This window comes from Bubalus bubalis, chromosome 18 (assembly GCF_019923935.1).
Source record: "Bubalus bubalis isolate 160015118507 breed Murrah chromosome 18, NDDB_SH_1, whole genome shotgun sequence".
Taxonomy (NCBI): Eukaryota; Metazoa; Chordata; class Mammalia; order Artiodactyla; family Bovidae; genus Bubalus; species Bubalus bubalis.
In genome coordinates this window covers 65,582,819-65,591,193 of record NC_059174.1, presented here as the reverse complement: position 1 = coordinate 65,591,193, position 8,375 = coordinate 65,582,819, and positions in this window count along the sequence as shown.

Here is an 8,375-nt window from a genome sequence, read left to right as displayed (position 1 = left end):
TAAGTCGCTTCTGTCGTGTCCGACTCTGTGCGACCTCATAGAGAGCAGCCCACCAGGCTCCACCATCCCTGGGATTCTCCAGGCAAGAACACTGGAATGGGTTGCCATTTCCTTCTTCATGGGTACAATTCAATGGTTTTTAGTTTCTTTACAAGCCTGTGGAATGATCACCACTTTTATCGCCCCCTCAAAAATGTGAAGAGAAGAGAAAAGCAAAGGAGAAAAGGAAAGATATAAGCATCTGAATGCAGAGTTCCAAAGAATAGCAAGGAGAGATAAGAAAGCCTTCCTCAGCGATCAATGCAAAGAAATAGAGGAAAACAACAGAATGGGAGAGACTAGAGATCGCTTCAAGAAAATTAGAGATACCAAGGGAACATTTCATGCAAAGATGGGCTTGATAAAGGACAGAAATAGTATGGACCTAACAGAAGCAGAAGATATTAAGAAGAGGTGGCAGGAATACACAGAAGAACTGTACAAAAAAGGTCTTTACGACCAAGATAATCACGATGGTGTGATTACTGACCTAAAGCCAGACATCCTGGAATGTGAAGTCAAGTGGGCCTTAGGAAGCATCACTACGAACAAAGCTAGTGGAGATGATGGAATTCCAGTTGAACTATTTCAAATCCTGAAAGATGATGCTGTGAAAGTGCTGCACTCAATATGCCAGCAAATTTGGAAAACTCAGCAGTGGCCACAGGACTGGAAAAAGTCAGTTTTCATTCCAATCCCAAAGGAAGGCAATGCCAAAGAATGCTCAAACTACTGCACAATTGCACTCATCTCACACACTAGCAAAGTAATGCTCAAAATTCTCCAAGCCAGGCTTCAGCAATATGTGAACCATGAACTTCCAGATGTTCAAGCTGGTTTTAGAAAAGGCAGAGGAACCAGAGATCACATTGCCAACATCTGCTGGATCATGGAAAAAGGAAAGAGTGCCAGAAAAACATCTATTTCTGCCTTATTGACTATGCCAAAGCCTTTGACTGTGTGGATCACAAGAAACTGTGGAAAATTCTGAAAGAGATGGGAATACCAGACCCCCTGACCTGCCTCTTGAGAAACCTATATGCAGGTCAGGAAGCAACAGTTAGAACTGGACGTGGAACAACAGACTGGTTCCAAATAGGAAAAGGAGTATGTCAAGGGTGTATATTGTCACCCTGCTTATTTCACTTATATGCAGAGTACATCATGAGAAACGCTGGGCTGGAAGAAGCACAAGCTGGAATCAACACTGCCGGGAGAAATATCAATAACCTCAGATATGCAGATGACACCACCCTTATGGCAGAAAGTGAAGAGGAACTAAAAAGCCTCTTGATGACAGTGAAAGTGGAGAGTGAAAAAGTTGGCTTAAAGCTCAACATTCAGAAAACTAAGATCATGGCATCTGGTCCCATTACTTGATGGCAAATAGATGGGGAAACAGTGGAAACGGTGTCAGACTTTATTTTGGGGGGCTCCAAAATCACTGCAGATGGTGATTGCAGCCATGAAATTAAAAGACACTTACTCCTGGGAAGGAAAGTTATGACCAACCTAGATAGCATATTGAAAAGCAGAGACATTACTTTGCTAACAAAGGTTCGTCTAGTCAAGGCTATGGTTTTTCCAGTGGTCATGTATGGACGTGGGAGTTGGACTGTGAAGAAAGCTGAGCGCCGAAGAATTGATGCTTTTGAACTGTGGTGTTGGAGAAGACTCTTGAGAATCCCTTGGACTGCAAGGAGTTCCAACCAGTCCATCATAAAGGAGATCAGTCCTGGGTGTTCACTGGAAGGACTAATGCTAAAGCTGAAACTCCAGTACTTTGGCCACCTCATGTGAAGAGTTGACTCATTGGAAAAGACTGATGCTGGGAGGGATTGGGGGCAGGAGGAGAAGGGGACAAGAGAGGATGAGATGGCTGGATGGCATCACTGACTCAATGCACATGAGTTTGGGTGAACTCCGGGAGTTGGTGATGGACAGGGAGGCCTGGCGTGCTGCAATTCATGGGGTCACAAAGAGTCGGATACAACTGAGTGACTGAACTGAACTGAAAGAATCCCCATACCCATTAGCAGTCACTCCCTATTCCCGCTGCCCCACCCCTGACACCCACTCACCTGCCTCCTGCATCTGTAGATGTGTGTTCTGTATATTTTGTCTAAATGGTCCCTTTGCATTTCCTGAGCACTGGTTGGCACACCAGGGACACCCTAATCCAAGGCGTCCTTCACTTTAGCCAACCAAGACCCACGTCCCTGTCAAGTGCTGGGCTTTGGCCTGTGAGTGGCACTGGCGGCCTTCACATATTTGGGTCTACTTGGCATTCCTGTGGTCTTCCGTCCCACTTCTACTTGGCATTCCTGTGGTCTTCCGTCCCACTTCTGTCTGCAAAGGCACAGCCCCAAAAATCATAACAATAAACCATGTCTGCAGAGCTCCATTTGCACACCAGGCACTTACTGACCCTGGTCAGTTCATCTAGATTGCCAACTCTGCCTGTGACCTTCTCCTTTTTTGCACCAACAGGAGGCTTTCTCTTTGGCAGCTCCTGCTTCCTACCCTTCAGCCCTGCCCTCTCCACCAAGTCCAACTTCACATCACTGATGTCTCATGGTACTTCCCTTTTTACCTCCCTGCCTCCAAGCTGAACTTGCCTCTCACCAGTAAAAGGAACCCGATTTTCTGGTTCCTGTTTTGTCACGTCTGTGAAGCGTCACGCCCTTTTCCTATTTTGCCGTGGGTGGGGTTAGCTCTGTTAGCTTGGCCTGGCTCCTGTCTAGAGGCTGTATTTGTTTCCTATTGCTACTGCAATCACAGCGTGCAGTGGCTCATAATAACAAATCTGTTATATTTCCGAAGGTCACAATCCCCAGAGGGGTCTCACTGGGCTAAAATCACCATGTTGGCAGGGCTGGTTTCCTCTAGAGGCCATAAAGAAGAAATCCATCTCATTGCCTCTTCCACCTTCCAGAGGCTACCTGCATTCCTTGTTCTGTGTCCCTGTCTTTCCTTCATCACTTCTTCTCTGACTTGAACCTATCTCCTGCATCTCTTCTTCACTTATGTGGACCCTTGTGATTACATTGGACTCACCTGTAATCCAGGATACTCTTCCCTTTTATGAATCTGCCTTTAGTGCAGTAGATGCAGGAGACCTGGGCTCCATCCTTGAGGCAAGAAGATCCCCTGGAGGAAGAAATGGCAATCTGCTCCAGTGTTATTGCCAGGAAAATCCCATGGACAGAGGAGCCTGGCGGGCTATAGTCCATATGGTTGCAAAGAGTCAGACACGGCTCAGCACGTACCCACACACTCATCCCTCTATCCAGCTGATCTTGGTGCCCTTTGCATCTCCACGTCCACGTGTGTGTTGTGCTCAGTCATTTCAGTCGTGTCCGACTCTGCAAACCCATGGACTGTAGCCTGCCAGGCTCCTCTGTCCAAGGGATTCTCCAGGTGAGAATACTGGAGTGGGTTGCCATTTCCTCCTCCAGGGGATCTTCCCAACCCAGTGATCAAACCAGTGTCTCTTGCATCTCCTGCATTGGCAGGTGGTGTTTTGTTTGTTTGTTTTTTTACACGACTGCCACCTGGGAATCTCCATGTCCAGTGAGTGGGAAGAAAAGTTGTGCCCACTTTGATATAGACACACACTTAGGCTCACACAGACATACAGACTCACATAAAGACACACAGACACACAAATACACAACTAGCATCCAGGATATATAAAGAACTCTTACAACAGAACAACAACAAAGCCCTTAAATAAGCCAGTTTAAAAGTGGGGAGGGAATTCCCTAGAAGGCCAGTGGTTAAGCACTTCGTTTCCACTGCTACGGTGGGGGTGGGGGAGCAGGGTTAGAACCCTGGCTGGGAAACTAAGATCCTGCAAGCCACCCAATGTAGACAAATAAATATAATACAAATGGGCAAAGAAAACATGCAAATGGATGCTCAACATCCTTTGTATTCAGGGAAATGCAAACCAAAGCCACAATGTGATGCCACTTCACATCCACGAGGATGGCTGCCACCAGAAAGGTAACAAGCGTTGGTGAGGATGTGGAGAGACAGAAACACTCTCATACATGGCTGGTGGAGATGTAAAACGATGCAGCCCCTATGGAAAACAGGTTAGCAGTTCCACAAAAAGTTAAACATAGTTATCTTATGACCCAGAAATTCCGGGGCTTCACAGGTGGCACAGTGGTACAGTGGTTAAGAATCCACGTGCCAGTGCAGGAGATGCAAAGATGAGTTCAATACCTGGTCAATAAGTTCCCCTGAAGTAGGAAATGGCAACTTGTCCCAGTATTCTTGACTGGAAAATTCCATGGAGAGAGAAAGAAGCCTGGTGGGCTACAGTCCATGGGGTCACAAAGAGTCAGACACGACTGAGTAACTGAGTACATACACACCACTAATTCCAAGAGAAATGAAAGCACAAAATATTATACAGAAATATTCACAATAACACTGTTCATTAAAGAGGTAAGGGAGGAGCCAGGATATAGAGAGGTATGTTTCATTTTCTGGGTTGGGGGGTGGGGGGAAACACAACTTCTGATATAGTTGAACATCAAAAGGTTACTGCCAATCACAAAGATGAGACACTTCAAGTTAATTTTAGTGCTTTTCTGTGTATGATTCAGGAGTCCAGGCTCATTGAAATTATTCCTTAGATAGGTATCTTAAGTATCCAGGGCCAGTATCCAAAGCACAGAGTGCTTCCTGTTTTTCTCCATCCTGAATTCCCTTCAGGGCACACCACCTGGAAGCAGCTGCACAGACTAGAACTGATGCTGTGGACGGGAAACCAGAAGCTGGGCTGACGGAGGAGCACGAAGGAGACAGGTTTGATTGTCCCAGGCTCCCCATGGAATGATGAGACATGAGTCTGGAAGAGGCGGGCCACAGTGGGGAGAGCAGGGGCTTCAAGGTTGGCTTGAGTCAGAATTTAGCTTGGTGGTCATAGGGAAGCCCTGAGGAAAGCTGTGCGGGAGTGAAGGGCTCATGTCTGTGATGGAAATACATGCATGGCTCTCAGTAGGCATTTCATCAACATCCGGATGAAACAAGGGCTGCCCGTTCCCACACTGCCTTTGCCTCGAGTTGGTCAAATGGATCAACTGCTTCTTAAGGTGGGACCCAATCCTCGTGTCATTTCCCAGTTTTCAGGGCGGTTTTTATTCCAGCACCACAGGGAATACATCTGGGTGTCTGCTTAGTCGCTCTGCAGCCTTTGGGATCTTTCCAGATCAGGGATCAAACTCGTGTCTCCTGCACTGACAGGCGGATTTTTTTTTTTTTTTTTTTTTTTTTTTTTACCACTGAGTCACCAGGGAAGCTCAGAAAATATTTTCAATGAGAAAAGCCATACACAAAAAAAGCACATATTGTATGACCCCATTTACAGGAAATGTCCAGAGCAGAGACAGAAGGTAGGTTAACGTTTTCCAGGGGCTGCAGAATAAATGAGCTGGGAGTGATGGCTAAGGGGTTCAGAGCATAGACCCACACCCGCGAGGGCACACCTGCATCCACAGGTGGTGTCACACAAGCGGGGTCGCACCTGGATACACACCTGAGGTCTCACCTGCCGGCACAGCACAGCTGGCTTCCCAGCCCCCTGGCAGCCCAGTGCCGCCTTCTCTCTCCCCAGTCCCACAGCCCTGCCACCTAACCCCCTTGGGCACCACCGAGTGAACACACAGGCCTCCCGCTCCTCACACTGTCACCGTCACCCCGCTAGGACCACAGACTCAGGAGGGTTGGAGGACGCCTCCACTGCCCGGAGTGGACTCACAAAGTGCACTTCAGCCTGCACTTCTCGCCAGCGCCCAAAGGTATAGGGACTCGTTTCCCAACGGGCCTCACGCGTGCGCCGGGTGCCCGGAACTGGGGGACACTGGGCGAATGGCCTGGGAAATGAAGTTAAAGGGCACGGCCCAGGAAAGAGCGTGGGAACGTATCAGTCACTCTGCACGAAGTTGGAGGACTTGACATACACAGCTTTGTGTTCTTTTATTTATTTTTGTCCTCTGAGGCATTTTATTTGTATGTATTCAGTTCAGAAGGCAATGGCACCCCACTCCAGTACTCTTCCCTGGAAAATCCAATGGATGGAGGAGCCTGGAAGGCTGCAGTCCACGGAGTCGCTGAGGGTCCGACACGACTGAGCGACTTCACTTTCACTTTTCACTTTCATGCATTGGAGAAGGAAATGGCAACCCACTCCAGTGTTCTTGCCTGGAAAATCGCAGGGACGGGAGATCCTGGTGGGCTGCTGTCTATGGGGTTGCACAGAGTCGGACACGACTGCAGTGACTTAGCAGCAGCAATTCAGTTCAGTTCAGTCGCTCAGTCGTATCCGACTCTTTGCGACTCCATGAATTGCAGCACTCCAGGCCTCCCTGTCCATCACCAACTCCCGGAGTTCACTCAAACGCATGTCCATCGAGTTGGTGATGCCATCCAGCCATCTCATCCTCTCTTGTCCCCTTCTCCTCCTGCCCCCAATCCCTCCCAGCATCAGAGTCTTTTCCAATGAGTCAACTCTTCACATGAGGTGGCCAAAGTATTGGAGTTTCAGCTTTAGCATCATTCCTTCCAAAGAACACCCAGGACTGACCTCCTTTAGAATGGACTGGTTGGATCTCCTTGCAGTCCAAGGGACTCTCAAGAGTCTTCTCCAACACCACATTTAAAAAGCATTAATTCTTCGGCTCTTAGCTTTCTTCACAGTCCAACTCTCACATCCATACATGACTACTGGGCAAACCTCCACACTTATTCAGCCTGCCTGTGAGGTTCACAATTTTCCCAGCCCTGTGATCATCAATGATTTCAAATTTGCCAATGTAATAATGCTTCATCATCACAATTAGAAACCTGATGACGACTTTGGAGCAGAGTATAATTCAGTTCAGTTCAGTCACTCAGTTGTGTACGACTCTTTGCAACCCCATGAATCTCAGCACGCCAGGCCTCCCTGTCCATCACCAATTCCCAGAGTTCACTCAGACTCATGTCCATCGAGTCAGTGATGCCATCCAGCCATCTCGTCCTCTTTTGTCCCCTTCTCCTCCTGCCCCCAATCCCTCCCAGCATCAGAGTCTTTTCCAATGAGTCAACTCTTCGCATGACAGGGCCAAAGTATTGGAGCTTCAGCTTCAGCATCAGTCCTTCCAATGAACACCCAGGACGGATCTCCTTTAGAATGGACTGGTTGGATCTCCTTGCAGGCCAAGGGACTCTCAAGAGTCTTCTCCAACACCACAGTTCAAAAGCATCAATTCTTCAGAGCTCAGCTTTCTTCAAGTCCAACTCTCACATCCATACATGACCATTGGAAAAACCATAGCCTTGACTAGACGAACCTTTGTTGGCAAAGTAATATCTCTGCTTTTCAATATGCTATCTAGGTTGGTCATAACTTTTCTTCCAAGGAGTAAGCATCTTTTAATTTTATGGCTGCAATCACCATCTGCAGTGATTTTGGAGCCCCCCAAAATAAAGTCTGACACTGTTTCCACTGTTTCCCCATCTATTTCCCATGAAGTGATGGGACCAGATGCCATGATCTTCGTCTTCTGAATGTTAAGCTTTAAGCCAACCGTTTCACTCTCCACTTTCACTTTCATCAAGAGGCTTTTTAGTTCCTCTTCACTTTCTGCCATAAGGGTGGTGTCATTTGCATATCTGAGGTTATTGATATTTCTCTCGGCAGTGTTGATTCCAGCTTGTGCTTCTTCCAGCCCAGCGTTTCTCATGATGTACTCTGCATATAAGTGAAATAAGCAGGGTGACAATATACAGCCTTGACATACTCCTTTTCCTATTTGGAACCAGTCTGTTGTTCCACGTCCAGTTCTAACTGTTGCTTCCTGACCTGCATATAGGTTTCTCAAGAGGCAGGTCAGGGGGTCTGGTATTCCCATCTCTTTCAGAATTTTCCACAGTTTCTTGTGATCCACACAGTCAAAGGCTTTGACATAGTCAATAAAGCAGAAATAGATGTTTTTCTGGAACTCTCTTGCTTTTTTCATGATCCAGAGGATGTTGGCAATGTGATCTCTGGTTCCTCTGCCTTTTCTAAAACCAGCTTGAACATCTGGAAGTTCATGGTTCACATATTGCTGAAGCCTGGCTTGGAGAATTTTGAGCATTACTTTACTAGCGTGGGAGATGAGTGCAATTGTGTGGTAGTTTGAGCATTCTTTGGCATTGCCTTCCTTTGGGATTGGAATGAAAACTGACTTTTTCCAGTCCTGTGGCCACTGCTGAGTTTTCCAAATTTGCTGGCATATTGAGTGCAACACTTTCACAGCATCATCTTTCAGGATTTGAAATAGCTCAACTGGAATTCC